We start from the raw sequence: 18,450 nt of genomic DNA, 5'->3' as shown, positions 1-18,450 counted from the left end.
TCTTAACAAGGCCTCATAGATTAACAAGATTTTGCCTTCATTTTAAATGATGTGTTGAGTAGAAAAAAAGAAAAATCAGTAACTGAAAGAGACAGTTTTAGGGCATTCATTTTTTTGTTTATAGCCACATGCTGTGACTCTTTTATAAACAAAAAATTACACGATTTCCAAATTCTAGAAATTGAAAGGAGTTGTCTGTGTCTGATCCGTATTTGTTGTGCTTACAATTAGGTTATTGCAAGGTACATCTCTCATCACAGATCATTTCTAGCTTATCCCTCCAGCAAAGTTGGTGCACATAAACAACAGAGAGTAGATGACACTAATTACCAAGTAAACAACTTATTTTCCATGGCAACCTATCAAGAAGTAACTTACAAAAGTGAAAACAATTCACAGAGATATTCCTTGAGTGAGGATGTTACATGACAAAAAATGGTTCAACGTAAAAGATCTTGAAGGGATGCCGGCGGCATGGCATTGCAATAAAGACAAGTGAATACTCAAGCAGTAATTTATTGTATAGCTAGGAATTTAAATAGTATATTTCCATAGTTATCTACTTCAGAATAAACATAGAAATAGATTGTATGTATAGAGATGCATTACAAGTGAAAAGTCTAAAGTCATTAGAAGATATATTTTTTAAAAAAACATGGCATTAATGCTTGTATCCAGCCAAAATTTCTGTATGGATAACTACATTTTGCCTACCAGGGTTATATTCTTTGTTGCCATTCCAGTCAGAATTCAATGTTCCTTACTTCCCAACTCTGACACTATGGAGTGTTGCCCTCCACTCAACAAACAACACACTCCATGAAGCTCTGTCTATGTGCATGACCATATACATGAAAATAAAAAAAAACTTGCTGTTCTGTAAGTTCTGCAGGCACTAGTCATCACCCTCACAAGAGTGAGCAGTTGGAGAAATTTGTATGTGCCACTCCCAAAAATATAATCCTCAATAAACTAGGATTATCAACCAGTTTAGGAAGTGATTTTGAAAACTTTGAAGTGAAATGTGATGCATGGGGGGATCATTTTATTAATGCTATTTATTTTCCTACTGCTTTCTTAACATTAGCTAAATGCCAAGTATTTGGGCATCAGCTATTATGATGAGTTGTTCAGACAAGCTGTAGAATACCAAAAGTAGAATTAGGCTACTTCTTTATGGTAACCACATTTGAAAAGGCTCAAGCTTTGGTAAAGCATATAGAAATTATGTCAGGATATGGTTAAAACAGATGATTGCTGGCAAACATTTCTATATGTCAGTAACTTTTGTCACACCTGAGGAAACACTTTTACAAGATCGACCCCCTGTTTTTTCTTGCTAGCTACAAAGAATGGAAAAAGGACATTTGGGGTATTAGGAATTTGAGTTCTCAGTGCTGACTCCATAGGCTGAAGTCAATTTAAATAAAAAGCACAGGTAGTTAAAGTAACTGTTGAAACAAGCTATCAAAGAAATTGATGCATGGAAGGTGTCTTTGCATGGAGACTAAATGAATACCTTTCTGGGAAATAGGTTTTAACCAAATACAATTTATGCATTAGTCAAACACAAGTTTTTCTGGCTCAGTGTAGGATACCTAGATGAAATTTAATGACCTGTAATTCACCGTAGGTCAAACTAGATGATTTACACTGTATCATTATAGTATAATATTCATATGTTTTGGATTCCTGTCTTGCCTACAGCTCTGTGAAAAAGCCCCTGGTAAATCTCCCATTAGCTTCAAAAGGCCCACATGTAGGCTGAAAGACTGCAGTTAAAAGCCACATAATGTATATTCACACATCTCATAGTATGCACGTGTGTGTGTACATAAGTGGGTGTTATATTTACACATATGCAGCCAAAATGTGTCCAGTCATAAAAATAGCTCCAAATCTGAACACAAACGCTAGATTGATTAATACGTATTTATATTTTGCTTCATGACATCAGCAGCTGCAGAATCAATCCTCTGCTGCTTTTTTTTTTTTTTGGAAAGAAGAAGAAATGATCACAGCTGGAGGTGCTTTCATAATTGCTGTAGCTGGCTGAGAGCAGAGTATCTGTATATTCACAGTGTGTCAGAGGCATGTTTGTCTCACACACCCTAGAGCCATCCTCAAGCCTCTAGTTTTCCAACAGGGAACTTGCCAGTTGCATTTCCATGCACCGAAAAGAGTTGGCAAACACATATTTGCATGGCAGTTGGTATGTGTTTTGTCCTGTTTGTTCTGTGTAACGTAACGTGATGTGACAGGCTGCAATTCATCACATCGGTGGCATGACAGCAGAGGAATTGGAAAAGAGGTATAATGGTGGGCTGATGCAAGGTGTCAGCTTGACATTAGGTTTTAATATCTCTACATTAAGTCTTTTTATAATGGTCTACCAACTAATTATCAGCAAACATTCCCCATGCAGGTGAGTTTAAGAAGCAGTGATCAGATATAGCATAGTTAAACACCAGGAGAGGTCTGTAGATATGCTTTTGGAAATACCAACTCTTGTAAATATGAGATACTTTGCACATCTGTTTTCCAATCAAACAAACAAACAAAAACATTGAAGGACTTCTTATTTATTACATCCTCTCTCACTACCTTCCCAACCACACCACAGGCACTTTCTTACATGGGGATGCTGTGGAATCGCCAATGGCAAAATCAGAGGTTGGAGCTGTTTTCCTCCAAAGACAAGAGACTGCTTAACAGTTCATCCCCAAAACACTCCCAGATCAAAAGTGAAGGTGTTCAATGACCTGATCTCAGCTCTTGTTGAATGCTTTCGGCCCATCAAAACCAAGTGACCTGATAAAAGCCTGTCTTGGGGCTGCTGGCATTCTGCTCTGGATATCGCTGTTGAAAGCTATCCATAAAATGCTCAGCTGGGTCCAACGGTAAGCTGTGCACCCATCACTGTTGTCCATCTTGCACTTTCTAAAGCACCAAACTTGCCCAGAAGAAGAAACAAAGCAGGTTGTTAGAGATAAAGCATTGATGGAAAACTGATGAACAGTGCTTAATACAAAGCAGCGAGTACATTTAGAATAAATGACATTTTTTTCCGTAGTATACCTCATCAAATGTATTTATTTTCAGCTATTTTAAATATATTTTCCTTAACTATTCTTCCTGTTGGTTAGTCTGCACTGAAACTTCTTCAGATCTCAGTGCAGTGAGACTGCTGCAACTCCTGAACTCATGCATGCATAATATCTGCCCTTCAATAACATTCTTCACAGCATTCGTGGCACCAGAAGGTCCTGAATGGTGCTGGATCTCAAACTGTAAATTTTAGTCTTAAAAACAGATCATGAGGCAACATTGGTTATCTCTGCATTATTGGTATGATGAAATGGCAAAATATTATAATAAGATGAAAAGATATCGTTAATAATAGCTTAAGCATGTATGGTGATCATTATAATTAGTTATTTACTGCAGGTACACAGCCAGTGTCCCACCTTTTCATCTTTATGATTAACCAAAGATGTAACCGCCACTTGATTTCTGCCTCTTGCCCTCGCAGCCAAGAGCCAGGCTGCAGCGACCACCTCCCCTGGCACTCGGGCTCCCCGTGTCCTTGCTTCTCCCCTGCCCTTCGGGGAGACCACAGCCCCCCTCCTCTTGTCCATTTTAAACTGCTACCTTATCCTTTTTGCTCGAGGTAACCTGCCTTCTGGTACCTCATACTGTGGTTATTCACGTGCCTCTGCATTGGGTGAAGAGCAGATTTTGGGGCCATCCCAAGACCTTGCAGAAAGACCTCATGATTTCCCCTTGCACCACCTGGAAGCATTGCTGCGCACGCACCATCAGGAGCCTGACAAGTGCTCACCCTCTGCCTGCACCATGTGAAAGGAAGGGTTTAGGACCCAGTCTAAATTTCTCTTGAATCATCACTTCCAGTTCATTGCTAAATTTCACCGCACCTCTGCCTAAATAATACAAATTTTTAATAACCAGATGGAAGATTATGGGTACAAATAATTTTTTTTTTTTTTTAACTACGTGGGACACATCATGGCCAAAGGAAAACAGCCACAAAGTGTTTACCTTAGGCCCTTGCTTTTTGCCTCTAAATGGTGAGGCGCCTAGCTCACAGCCCTGGACATGGAGCCTGTGTGGCCATAGTCTTCTGCAGCAAAAAAAAGCCCCGGTGGTCCTGCCAACTGTGCTGCCCTTGCCTTTTAGGCACATCAGGGAAGAATGAGGTCTGCAGCACTCCCACTGTGAACACTGGAATAAACAGAATTTTATTAGGAAAGCATTCCTGAAAAACTCCCGATTTCCTCCAAAACTCCTGGAAGAAGGACGAGCTTTGTTATTATTATCAGCTACACTGCCTCAACCGATCCCCTTGTGTGTGGGGGAGCTTTGCTGCTCGCTTGTTGGGACCAGAAACAACCCAGCAGGTCAGCGACGGGGTGAAGGTAGTCCTTTCCAGCCACCACCAACTTTCGGGGTGACTTTGGCCAGCTCAACTTAGCCTTCGGTGCTCTTGTTTCCCTTTGGGGACTCCATGAGCCCCCTGTGATGTGTGCTCACGGGTGCACCCCATCCTTCCTGCAGCATCCCCCACGGCTCCTCGCTCTTTGTCCTGCGAACTCATCACCGCGTCCCCTGGCTTTTCTCCTCCAGCACCTTCTTACCAGCAGTACCCTCCCAGAGGATAACCGCACAGCCAGTGGAAGTCCATTTTCTAAGTTTGCTTATTTTCTATAAATTGAAGGATTTTTTTTCAGCAGAGTGTAGAACACGCCCCTGGGAAATGAACCATAATACTGTAGTTCCTAGCTGCCATTAGGTGTCAGTGTGACAACAACCATGATGCACAAAGGCTGTTGCAGGGCCAAGGCACGCCACCCCATCCAAAAACTTCTAAAATCAGGGAAAATACAACATTCAACCGAGAGGAAGGGGAAGGGAGAAGAAAGCCAGAAACATTTTATTTCAGGTTTTCCCACATCTGATTGAAGTTTTTTACAAACAGATAAGCCTGTTTGCATTTCACTCAGCGTGTCTCAGGCTCCCAGTGCTGCAGTTGTCAAAGAGGTGTAATATTTAGAAAATCAGGAGAGCTCCTGCACACACTGCCCCTACACCCCATTTGGGGGAAAAAGAAACAGTCAATGCTATTAGTAATTTGAAATCTGCAGGAGGTCAGTGGCTTTGCTGTTAAATTATTCCTGTAAGCTGATGCGTGCCAGTGTTGATGGTTATAGATGGGTCCTGCACAAGTTGGCTAAAATGTTGTATTAGAAAAATAACCAGGAGTTCCACTCTTTCAGAAGAAAAGAATATAAAAAAAAAAAGAAAAAAAACCTTTTTGCACATTAAATAATCCATTATTTCAGTGAATCGGTGGTATGCTTGATAATTAGTAAAAACATGATATATGTTGAGGAATTTGCAATTGTTTGTAAACCAAGTTTCAAGCGCTTTCCAAAATGAGATGACAAAGGGAGCAAACAATTTTTGTTTACATGGGAGTTTTGAAAGTTAGTACAGTAAAAAAAATATTTTCAGAAGAAAATTAATTTCAAAAATATTCTCCTGTTGTCTCTAGTGTTGAGAATACCTCAAGTACTTGTAGGATGACATTTTTGCCCCTAACTTTTGGAACTGGAGATGTCTCCACTATTGACTTGGACCAGATTTAGGTCAGGCTAAATCAACTTGGCCTTCCCAAGGATCAGGGAATCTGTTGTGCAAGAAAATCCTTTGGATGCAGCTTTGCCTTGCTCTTTCCTCCTTTGAGATAGAAGAGATTGTGAGCATCACTTGAGTTTGTTTGTTTATTTGTTTGCTTCGTATTGGTAGATTAAATCTTGAGCCGCACCATGCTGCTATGATAAACATCTGAGAGTGCAGGCTTTTCTTTTAGCTACTTGCAGTTCTCCAAAAACTGCACGACACAGGAGCGGTTAGTGATGAGCGTCAGCTGCACAGCGCGGCATAATCCCAGCTAGAGCAGGGTCCTGGGGATACCATCTTTCGTACATTTCCCTGAGTTGCATATCTGTGGTTCTCTGCACGAGGGCAAAGACTTTCCAAATGTTGTACCCCTGCCCCACTTCAAGTTGGGGATGGGGCACAAAGAGCCTCATATGCCAATCTGACCTTGTCCTTCTGATAGATAATTACAGGCATTAGAAGATGCCAGGTTAAATGGCTCCGGCCACCTGCCAAAACAAAATTGTGAAGTAATCCCGGACCATTTTCATAGTAAAAGTTGCCACGATGATGTTCTCCCACTCCTTATGCTACGCAGCTTACTTAGAAAGTCATCTCCTGTACTCCAGTTTATCTGCACCTTCTCTCTCTTTCCCTTTGTACTATCTTAAATGGTAATAGTTGGTCTTAATGGTCTTAAAAGTTATTAAAACTTTCTTTATACCAGTACTCTTGTGGGCTTGAAAGTTCCTGCTATTCTACACATCTGTTTTGATTTCCAGATTAAAGTTCAGAAATAATAGTTTCAGAGCTCCTTATTTTTACGTGTGGTTTAAGACCAGGTTTGTCTTCTTGTTTGTGGTACAAAGGGGGCAGGTGGAAACGTCAGCTGGGCCAGCAGTTCAGACAGCTCTCTTAGCAGATCAGAAAGGATGGTGGTGGTGCTTTCCCTCTGACTGATCCCTTCTCCGTGCAGTGGGCTGAGTCCCCACCTGCCGTCTAAAACAGCTTGAAATTGTCCCACAAAACGTGAGGTGGGAGGAAGAGTTTCCACCCTAAAATGGGGCGAGGCAGAAGAAGCAGAATCAGGCTGTAAGGAAGGACTGCGAGGATATAGCCATAGCCTGGCAGATAGCAAACACCTCTGGGTGATGCATGTCTGCGTGAGAAGGGCTGGTGGTGGCATGTAAGGAAAGGAAAAGCTCGCTACGGTAATGCAGGAATGTGGAAAGATGCTTTGTAAGGGCAAACTTTCCCTATTGAACCTTAATTGCTTTCCGTGGATACAAAACGCACTTTAAGTGATGAAAGGAGTGGCTGACAAGCAACGCTGTATTCAACAGGTATCAGAGAATGTGTTCTAGGTTAATTACCTTCTCATAAAAAAAAAAAAAAATTATTTCTCTAAAAAGGTGAGCATCTGTCCGAGACACAATCTTATCTCCAAGCTCCTGTTGTGCACTTCAGTGAGAAGAGGAGCAAGACAGAGAATGAAACAGGGCTGGGGGGAGCCTGTAGGGGCCACGGGGATTTTTTTCTCGGTGATTTTTTTTTTTCTCAGCACCAGGCATGGGCTCTTTGCTTCGCTTCCCATCCACCTTCCTCCCGGTTGCCTTCAGAAGCAGGAGCAAGGCCAGGTGATGCCCGCAACTCCCTCTGGGGCTCTGAGCTTCCTAGCCACTGCTCCTGCTGACGGAGTTTATTTAAATAGGCAGGGAGAGAGCAGCCGTGTTTGCAGAAGGCAGTGCGTCGTGTAAACTACCTCCATGAGTGTTTTTTTTTTAAAAACAAAACCCAAACTACCCTGGTATTTACGCCAGCCTATAATTGAGGGACACCAGGCAGAGGAAGATCTTCCCAGGGAGTGGAAGGAAGAGGCTGGGAATGAAAAGCTGCTCTTTGTACAAGAACATATTTCCCCATCCAAAGGCCATACAAAGCACAGCATGCCCCCCTTCCAAAGCTTTGCGTTTTCCTTCTAAATGGTTCCCTTTTCTAACAGCGAGGCTCGGGAAGGAAAACGTCCACTTGTTAGTGTGAGATTTCAGATGCCGGTACAGTCACCTTGGCTTTTAAGGCCTTTGGGCACCCAAACCAGGGAATGTGCTGGTGGTTATCAGCAAGCCCGTGCAGCGAAGCCCTGTGCGGGTGAGTGACAGCCCATAAATGCCTATCAGGGAGGATATATATCTCCTTATATCTGCTTCAGTGGCTTGATTAGCCACACCTTTCTTGTAAATTGTCAAGTGTCAATCAGGGTGCTCCAGAGATGGTTAAAACAAGGCGTGCTCTAATACCCCAACTTCTTTTATGTCCCAGTGCCTTAAGGTGCTTTTAGAAAATGCGTCCAAGTTTTATCTCATATTGTAGGATTTAGCCAAGAGACATAGAACAGAGCACCGTATAAGTGTCATTAAGAGCTGAGCAACAGGATGTCAGCATGTATATTGTGCACATATATATATATGCATGTGTGTGCAAACACACAACTTGCATATGTGCACATCACAATATATTTTTGTACCAGGTGGGTTTAAAATAACGTTAGTACCAAATGCATAGCAAGTTTTGTATACATTGCACCAGTGCTGCTGATTTTCTATGCACAAACACACAGACCCATAAAAACTTGGCCCTTGTTTTATGGAACCTTATCCAAGAAATTCAAAGCTTGATATCCTTATTCTTAAGGCACAAGAAGTTTTATAGAAAGTCATTGTTTTTGAATGGAATGAAAAAACATGTAAGCATTTTTAATTTTGGTACATGGTACATGGCATTATGCATGTTGATATTGGAGTAAGCTTAGTCTATACAGCCTTCCAGCATAAATGACATTTTTTTCCATGAGACCCACTGACTATGAGTACATTTGCCTGCCAGAAGCCAGAAAGCACTACTGATTAATTATTGTTTATAGATGGTATTCCCATTTTTTTTCCTGTTACTTTTGTTAGGGAACTAACTGGTCCCAACTTTTTCTTCACTAAAAGAAAAACTCCTTTTAATAAGTGTGCGCTTTGCACTTTCAAACTTCAATGGCATAGAATTTTTCACTTGATCAGAAAACTGATTTAATTTGCTGCTAGGTTAAATGTTAAAGGTTTCAGTCTTATGACCATGAATTCTCAAATTAAATTTGGTGCATTGCTTAAATTTCTAGCTGCAGTGCATTTAGCCTAATTGCTTTGGTAAGTTGGATGCTTAGTAACTACCACTCTTCTGAATTTTAGTCTTTAAAGGAGAGCAGTGAAATAAGCCTGAGGGGCACAGGTGGGCTAGCCTGCACTTTGGGACTCGACTGTGGGGTCTTTGGATATCTCTTCCAGTCTGACCACATCCTCAGACCATGCCTGATGAGGCTGTTCTGCTGACAAGGGAGAGAATTTAAACACCTGTAGGTTTTAGCTATTTAAACCCAAATCAGTTTTGAAGCAACAAGAAAGGCTGAGCAAAATGGTTCAGATTTCAGTCAGTTGTCAGCTAAATGTGTGCACTGGGCCTTCAACTATTTGGCCAGACACATCTTGATTGCTTAGCTTTTGTTTTCGCCCTTGGAAAGTCAGCTGGATAATACCCCCTAGCCAAAGTCTATTCTATGGTGCTATAAGCGGGCAGGGGTGGGGGGAAGTGGGAGAATTCACCAAAAAAAAAGACAGAGTTATCCTGATTTTTGTCAGCCAAGATATTTGCTCTCTTTTGCACTTTCCTTACGATATTAACTGTAAAAAATCATCAGGTCTTGAGTTTATCCCCATTGATGTAATCATTAAAGTGGGCTCTTCCCCTCGGGAAGGAGTCGCAGTGCAGACACAGGGGTGATGGAAGCGGCAGAGGAAACCTCCCCTGGCTGCACCACGGGGGCAAGCCCCGAGTATCTAGCTTTTTCCTCTTTGTTTACGGCATTTTTAAGGCTTTTAGTTCTCACGCAACGTATATGTCATTAAATGGCTGATGCCTCTTTGCACACATTGTTGTGATGGCCTGTGGCAACCTGAATTAATTGTTTCAGTAGTTGGTGGTGGTTACTAGCAGTAATTATTATAATTTGCATTTATAAAAACACCTTTCATCTAAGGATCTCAAAATGCGTTTGCGCACATTTAATTAAGCTTCACAACATCCTGTGAGGTAAGTGTCAAGAGTGTTGTTATATCCATTTTTACGCAGGATTCTCCAAGAAAACAAGGTCAGTCCCTAACGTGTCTGGTATTTGGTTCACATCACACTTGCACAGGACGGAGCAACTAGCACAGCTGCAGGAATTAGGGGAGCCGATCTAGGTCACTTTGCATCTCCCACATAGCTCTCGCTGCCGCCACGCTGTGTGGACAGACACGTTGAGCCACCACGTATGCAGTCAGAGCAGCTTCAGCCCAGATTTCCAGCCTGAGAGGGGCCCTTGCTTCCTACGAGCATGCCAGCCGCAGAAAAGTCTTGGGAAGCAAAACAGACCAGCATGTGTTGCACAAGGCAACAAACCATGCTGCAAAGATCTCTTCCCTTGATCGTTTTCTACATTAATATTTAAGCCCCTCTTTGCAATCTGCAAGGCATTGCTAACGCAACCAAAGCCAAGAAACGAGGTGCAAGCAATGTGAAGTTACCCGTGAGGAGTCACTTGCTTGTCCTAGAAGAGGTTGCATGCTCTTCATCTCCAGCCTTAGATCAAACCTTGTGGGCAGTCAGCACTTCGGAGATCAACTGAGCCCTAGACTACCACTTCACCATGGTATTTAAAGGTGAGGACCAACTCAAGCAGGAGACAGCTTTGAAAAGCCCATTTCTTCTTCAACAATTTGCCAGTGTTGTTTGAATTGGAGCTGGCTTCCTGTAAGCTCCGTTGATCACTGTATTAGCCCTGAGGAAGACAGGTGTACGTAAGTGCTTGCAAATTGAGTAAGAAGTCCAGGGCCATACCCTCACGAGTTCTTCACCATCCCCATCATTTTATAAGGGCTTGTTTACATATGGCAATGACCAGATTAGCTGTTTTGAAAGAACTTTGCCTGTGGATGCACTTATTCCAAAATAAAAGCCACTTTGCTCTTCTAAATTAAGTGGACTTACAGGTAGGGAATGATTATTCTGAATAACACGAGAAAGAAAATAATTTCTTTCCTCAATGGATCATTCAGCCAGCATATTCTGAAGCCTGGCTCACGTCTCACACTGCTGCTTTTTAAGGCAGTGGCACAGTCACAGATTCATCAACAACCAATTTTGGTTTCAGCTCGTCCTTTTTCCAAAGAGGGAGTGCCGGATGCCAGGTGAGAGGCAGGTTGTCTTTGTCAAAGGTGACAGAGCTCTCTGTCTTTACCTGACGTTATTTCTGGTTTACCTGACAGCTTGAAATAATTCCTGAAAATGTTCTTGCTTTTTAATAGCACCAAAAAGCACAAATGGTAGAGACTTCAGTGCGTCCCACCCCACACACAGGAGATGCCAGTAGCAGCAAGGGCTTTGTCCTGGTTTCTTTGCAGGAGCACCCCAGAGACATCCCAGGAAAGTTGTTCCTGCTCCCCAGCTTAAGCATGCCTGGAGCATCCTCCCAGGGATGAGGTGTTGCTTACCCCCAAATCTTTCTGGTTCCCCTGAGTCAACGCACAGGATTTATTCTGTTTCTGTGTTTCTCTTGTTGGGGAGGAAACGCCTGGCATCCAGAGGAGAAGGTCTGGCATAACAACATATGTCATTTCATGTCATCTGGTGTCATCTACTTCACTCTTAGCGGAAGGGAAGGACAGTCATTGGGCTAAGCATGCCTTTTTACTGAAGGTCTTCCTGTGGTCCAAACGTGTTCATCTCTACTGCTGCATAGGAAGAAAAGGAAAGAGAGGAACGGAGAGGAGAGGAGAGGAGGGAGAGGAGGGAGAGGAGAGGAGAGGAGAGGAGAGGAGAGGAGAGGAGAGGAGAGGAGAGGAGAGGAGAGGAGAGGAGAGGAGAGGAGAGAGAGGAGAGGAGAGGAAGAAAGGAAAGGAAAGGAAAGGAAAGGAAAGGAAAGGAAAGGAAAGGAAAGGAAAGGAAAGGAAAGGAAAGGAAAGGAAAGGAAAGGAAAGGAAAGAGGGAAAGGGAAAGGGAAAGGGAAAGGGAAAGGGAAAGGGAAAGGGAAAGGGAAAGGGAAAGGGAAAAGGAAAAGGAAAGGAAAAGGGAAAAGAAAAGGGAAAGGAAAAGGAAAGAAAAGGGAAAGGAAAAGGGAAAGGAAAAGGAAAAGGAAAAGGAAAAGGAAAAGGAAAAGGAAAAGGAAAAGGAAGGAAAAGGAAGGAGGAAGAGGAAGAGGAAGAAGAGGAAGAAAGAAAGAAAGAAAAAAGAAGAAAAGAAAAGAAAAGAAAAGAAAAGAAAAAAAGAAAAGAACGAAAAGAAAAGAAAAGAAAAGAAAGGAAAGAAAAAAGAAAAGAAAGAAAAGAAAGAAAAGAAAAGAAAAGAAAAGAAAAGAAAAGAAAAGAAAAGAAAAGAAAAAAGAAAAAAGAAAAGAAAAGGAAAAGAAAGAAAGAAAAGAAAGAAAGAAAAGAAAAGAAAAGAAAAGAAAAGGAAAGAAAAGGAAAGAAAAGAAAGGAAAGAAAGAAAAAGAAAAAGAAGAAAGAAAAAGAAAGAAAAGAAAGAAAAGAAAAGAAAAGAAAAAAAAAGAAAAGAAAAGAAAAGAAAAGAAAAGAAAAGAAAAGAAAAGAAAAGAAAAGAAAAGAAAAAGAAAGAAAAGAAAGAAAAAGAAAAGAAAAGAAAAGAAAAGAAAAGAAAGGAAAGAAAAGGAAAAAGAAAGGAAAAGAAAGGAAAAAGAAAGGAAAGGAAAAGAAGGAAAGGAAAGAAGGAAAGGAAGGAAAGGAAAGAAAAGAAAAGAAAAGAAAAAAAAGAAAAGAAAAGAAAAGAAAAGAAAAGAAAAGAAAAGAAAAGAAAAGAAAAGAAAATGAAAATGCAGGAGTGACCTGGGGCTTGCCAGAATGCATTGCCATGGGAATCACAGCACCAGGCCCACAGAGGGTCTTGTTGCTGCTACCAGAAAACTGTGGCACTAACTCAAAATCAGTACTTTGAGGATTTGTTTCTTTTCGGGGGGAGTTAAAAAAATCTGCTCGAGTCGTCTCATATTGCAGAAATGACTTGATAGGTGCTATATTATCCTCTCTGGACCTCAGTCGTTCCCAAAAATTCAAGATGAACTCTGCCTGCCCAGGCACCAGAGTCAATGCCCTGGGGAATTTCTTCATATCTAAGGGATACGCAGGATGTGTACTCGCATGCCCTTGCTGCCTCTCAACACCAGCTGTACATGCAGTTTTGCTTTCGGAACCTGTACCTCCAGTATTGCAATATCTCTTTCAGTCTCTGTCATCAAGAGTTTAAATACAGTTCAGATCAGTGTTAGTGGCCCAGCTCCAGCGGAGGAGAATTGCTGCAATTCGTTATCTTGACAAATTAACTAGTCTGAGGCAATTCCTTTTTGAGAGAGATACAATTAGCTAACTCTTGAACTCTAGCCTTGCTCCAGTGCTGTGGCATAGCTATGCACCTGCTCGAAAAGTTCTGATAACACAGCTAAGGCTTTTCCACCTGTAAATGTATTCCTGCACCAAGAGCCATCGTGTGGTGTGGCCTTGCCTTGCTGTCCTTGCGGTGCACTCGTGCCCTCTGTAGATGATGCACACCTCTCTTGTAAAGGACTCTGACCTCAGCCGATTGAAGAAAGGGCTGTATGAAGACCAAGGTGGTCTTGTTGAAGAGCACCTAGGGGATGGAGCTGGTTGTGATCCCTCGGTCCTTATATACCTGGCAAAAGCTGGGTTGCCACCAGGTACAGGAGCTGATGCTCCAGTTTCCCTCGCCCTGGTTTCCCTCACCTCCTGTCCTGGAGGAGCAGCTCCTTTCTGTCTCTTCCTACCAAGCAGTGGAAACATGTCCACATCCTTCCTCCAGCCCTGTGTGCGCAGATGCAGTTCTTATCCATCTCCCTGTGCAAAGCAGCTCCTTCTGCCCCTCAGCAGCATCTCACCCTTGGGCATCGTCTTCCTTGCACAAGCACTCCCAGATGCTAAAAGATATCCCTTAACCATTCATCCAAGCCTTTTGGAAACTGTGTGGGCTAAAGCTGTCCAGCAGAAGGCTTGTGTCTGCCTGGAGCCTCTTTGTATGGACTTAGTGGCTGGGAGGTTCCTTGAGCTCCTCTTTGAACTCCAAGCCTTCAGCATCCGAAACATTTAACCCTCAATTTCTTTTCCACTTTATCAGTTAGGCCAACTTCCAGCTGGCAGCATTTGCTTGCAGACTTCCATCCTGCGTCTCGTGCTTGCAGATGCCTCTCTGTCTCAATTAACCCCCCGAGATGGTTTTCTTCTCCCCTGAGCCGACCTCCCTCTCGTCTGGCCGGCACATCCCCTTCCTGCTCCCAGAGGGCAGAAGCCAGGAGGGGAGAAGCTCGGTCCTTGGGCTGGAGGTGCCAGGCAGAGGGTGTGCCTCATGGATGGGCGTCACGAGGAGCAGCCAAAGGAACATGCAAGCTCGGCAGCGCCTGCTTCGCCCGCTGTGGGTTGGGGCTTGCAGTGCCGGAGGCGTTTGTGCCTCCATGGAGTCTCCAGAGCATCATTTGTGAAAAATCAGGGCTTCCCTGAAAGCTTTCACCGGGGTGCTCTGGAGCATGCACCCACATTTCCACTACTGCAACCTGCACCCCGAGCAGTGGGGATATCCGTGCTCACCAGCAGCTTTTGCCCAGCTTTCCTCCAAAACTAGAGTTTCTAGAGAGTCACTTAAAATGGGGAAAAAAAAAAAAAAAGAAAAAAAAAAAAGAAGAAGAAAAAAAGAAAAGGTCTAAAGTACCTCTTACCGAACAAAGAAAATGCCTAGTCACCAGGAATGTCCTCCCTCCTATGCCTGCTGTAATTACCCAACAATAGCAGCCTTAGGTTGCTGGGGCTGAGCCTTGGCACTCCGGCATGTTCACATGCATCAGCCGCCGAGAGGAGAGCTGCTTGCCTGCTGCCAAGATTACGAGGCAAACTTCACATGGTTTGGGCAACCCGATAAAATCTAGAGGTGCGAGCTCTCGATTGCTGGGACACCAGTCAAGCCTTTGAAGTGAAAGGGCCTGGAATCAGAGCAAATCCTCGGTTGTTCAGACTCTTTCAGCTGGCGACCCATCACAGCTTGGTGCTACCACATCTGGATCATCCTGTAAGACACACCTTTTTTTTTTTTTTTTTTTTAAATTAAATAACATTGGCACTGCTAGCATAGTTCCTAAGGAACCTGACTACCTAGGCTCCAGGGAGACATAAAGTGAGCTGTTCAGCCTATATAGTGGTTAACTTAATCTCGTGTATGATTCTAGCAGAGCAAATGAGTAGTAAAGATTGAAATCTCTGTCAGAGCTAGTGAAGACTTGGCATTTCCATTTGAAGGAAGTTTTAACGCCAGGTCTCACTGCAAGCTGCACGAGACTGCTAACTGCCATATAACTGCCTAGCCCACCGAAAAAAAAAAAATGTTTATAAATGTTAACTGCTTCTTTACTTTTATCACATAACTTTTATTTAAATTATTACATTTCCTGGCACACCCACTGAAACAGTTTTGCTGCTGCTAATGTGCCTAATATCCAACTAGTGAAATAATGACATGTTATGCTAGCATTAAGGGCTGCTTCTACTTAGTAGTGATTGAAGTGCCTTATCTTCTCAAGTATCAAATTGTTAAATTACAACACAAATGGGAGATATTCTGATTTAATATACCTTTTCCAGCTCTCTCAGCAGCAGCAGCTGTTCTCAGTGAGTTCTAAAAGTATTGTGAAAACAGTATTTCAGCAAGGAATTTTTGTCAAATGAAGATATGTCAGCTCTGGAAATTAACAAAATAATTTAAAAAATAATCTAAAAATGAGAAGCCATAGAAAACTAGACCAAAACAAGCAGAGACGTGTATATTTTTCCCACAAACAAAGCTGGTTGTTCTTAAGTGGTTTCTCTGCAGGAATTTGTTGAAACTAAACAATTTCAATAGATTCTGTTTATTTAGAAAGGCATTTTAGGAAAACAATTGTAGCCAGAAAAAAAAAAAAGAGCTGCCCCCACTCAAGTCAACAATGGAAGTTTCCACTACTTTCAGTACCTGAAGAATGTTACCCATTGGCTTTAGAAATACCTTCACGTGTGTTTTAGAAAGCCAGGGATAGCGTTAAGATGGAGCAACCTGTTAATGAGTGAGATCATGCTTAACCTGATGCCTTCTGTTGCAGTTACTTTCCTTCAAAAAAAAAAAAATCTAACTCACAAAAATGTGAGAGCTGGGTTTCAACATGCCAAAATAATGATAAAAAAATAGATAGAGAAATGCATCCGTAATACAAGCAGATAAGAATTTATTTGCATGGAAATAACTATTCATGTTAAAAAGTGAATTTTGTTTTAACACCTAAAAAAAAAAAGTGTGATTGTTCAGGTTATTCCCAAACTAGAGTGTTTTACAGCACTCACTTTGCTTATCCATTTGTATTACTTCAGATCCTTGATTTGTTTCTTTCCAGAAAACCTACTATTTACTTCTTTTTCTTAGAAGTATGTCTGAAGTCGGCATGGTTCACTGGGAGTTCATTGGGATATATTTGCAACTCCTGAAGCAAAAACCTGATATTTTATCTTTAGCAGGAGTTACATTTTTTGAACTTATTGAATTTTTCAAAGATCAGCATGAAGAGTTCTGATCAAATGCTTGCTTCAGCGTTTTAAAGGCTCCTTGTGTCCCCGTTGCCTAAGGAGGTCGTACATTATGATTGCTCTGTAAACATCAGATTGTGCAGAATTGGTTCTGCATACCATGCCGAGCACACAAAGAAGAAGTCAAATGGCTTATCTCTCACATATCAACTAGTTTATTTTTCATGCCAAAAGAGGTTGTATTTTTACAAGAGCAGCTGCTGCTTTGTAAATAATTTAATGGCGTCTGTTAAGTAGAGCTGTCAGTTTTGCAAGCAATATTCAAAGACGATTTTCATTTTGCCATGGGACTGCATGTTTTAAAATGTTTTTTGTTGTTGGTTTTTTTTTTATTATCCCTGAAAGCCCAGTGGAGGAGAATGGAGAATGGAAACAGCTCCTGATTTGCAGACACAAATCCAATAGAGAATAGACACAGTTAAATAACGGCACATACATGAGCAGGGAAGGCATGAGATCTCATCACCTGCATACCATGTTCAGAGAGTGTCCTGCTCATTGCAGTGTAGGAAAACTTTCGGTGGGCTTATAAAGAAATGTGCTGAGCTCTTTCCGTCAGATGCTAGATGGAGCCGTACATCAGCAAATTTTGGAAATGCAGAATGTGCATTGTGTGGTTGTGCTGGTATAATATCAATGGCAACAAATGGGATTTTTGTAGATAAAGATTTTGGTGTGATACGATTCATATTATTGCATCTGATAAATGACTTAAATGATGAAAAAACAATGTTAGCCAAGATACCAACTCTCAAGTTTTTAAAATTCAAATTCAGATTCAAATTCCCAGATCGTATCATGATAAGCAAGTACTAGGTTAGAATTAAAAGTAGAAGGTGTTTATTGTGCAATATGCTCAAGATAACCTGAGGTGACATTTGTGAGTCCTCCAAAGCCAGCACCAAGTCAGGTCTTCACCTCGCACCCATCTGGATGTAAGGACCACCACCCTCACCCATCTCTGTTGTGCTGTTGCCAGAATTCTTCCTTTTTTTAATTAAATGTGGCATATGTTGCCCCTGGTTTGGGAAGGGTGGTGTTTTTTAAATAGTGCTCCTTGCACGTTTGTTTTTCCTGCCATAGCAATTCTCACTGGGAATGCAGGCTGCTGTCCCACAACAAAAATATCTATTGCCTTACAGTAAAATGCTCATATCAGATGGTTTTGTGGCTTTGAACCACTGGTGGCATCTGATCTTGCCTACTGTCACACTACAAGTCTGCAGCCCTACACCCAGAGAGAATACCTTAAGGTTACTAACATCGAACCCCTTCTTCTCTTGGCTGCTCACTGCAACAGGCTTCAAGAAGAGACCTTAAGAGGAACATACTTTACTTGTCCCAGAGTTTCCCAGATGTAGAGCATTGCTCATACACATTTTTTCTCCCCTCCTTTCTTTTTTCTCTTTGGATTTTTCTTTTATTCAAAATAGAGGAGAAATTGCACCAAGGCCAGTTTATTATTCAAGGCAAGTCTATTATTTATTTATTGCAGCGTTATGTGCCTGCTTGGAGGTATGTTGCCCCTGACTGAGTTCCCTGCATTATTCCACCTTTGGAAAACAGCAGTGCAGAGAATATCCGTTACTGGAGAAAGCCCAGCCAGTTGCCACACTTTACCCACTCTGACACCGCAGATGCTAATGATATCTAGGTAGCACGGAGACTAGAAATAGTCTGCAGCAATCTGATGGTGTTAGCTTTTTAGGACTGAGAGATTCAGAAACACTTACAAGTAGATTTGCCCTCCTAAGCTGGTGAGCATCCTGGGTCTTTGGCCAAAATGTTAACTAGTGGTATAGCAATGCTTACAAGAGCATAATCTTCTCCGCACTGCCCATGGTGTTGCCATGGGTATCGTGCAGATTAGCTTATACAGGATCCAGGAAGGCAGAGAACAAGGGGAGAAAAACAGGATTCAAAGAGAAAAAAGAAACACAAAAGGGTCTGATGATTTCGAGAAAAAAAAAAATCTTTTAAAGTCTTTATCTGTAACAGGATTTTTCTGTAATCCGAACTCTGCTAGACTGGGGTTTGGTTATTTTATTTATTAATTTATTTTAATCAT

The 18,450-nt window shown here is 41.9% G+C and overlaps 1 protein-coding gene across 3 annotated transcripts in view; it reads left to right on the top strand.

Moving 5' to 3' along the window:
* LOC121067393 (WD repeat containing planar cell polarity effector) overlaps positions 1-18,450 on the top strand; it is a 150,431-nt gene that overhangs the window by 116,729 nt on the left and 15,252 nt on the right. The gene's annotated exons all lie outside the window — the stretch shown is intronic.

Source organism: Cygnus olor, chromosome 3 (genome assembly GCF_009769625.2).
Source record: "Cygnus olor isolate bCygOlo1 chromosome 3, bCygOlo1.pri.v2, whole genome shotgun sequence".
Lineage (NCBI taxonomy): Eukaryota > Metazoa > Chordata > Aves > Anseriformes > Anatidae > Cygnus > Cygnus olor.
This window is presented reverse-complemented; position numbering and strand designations above follow the sequence as displayed.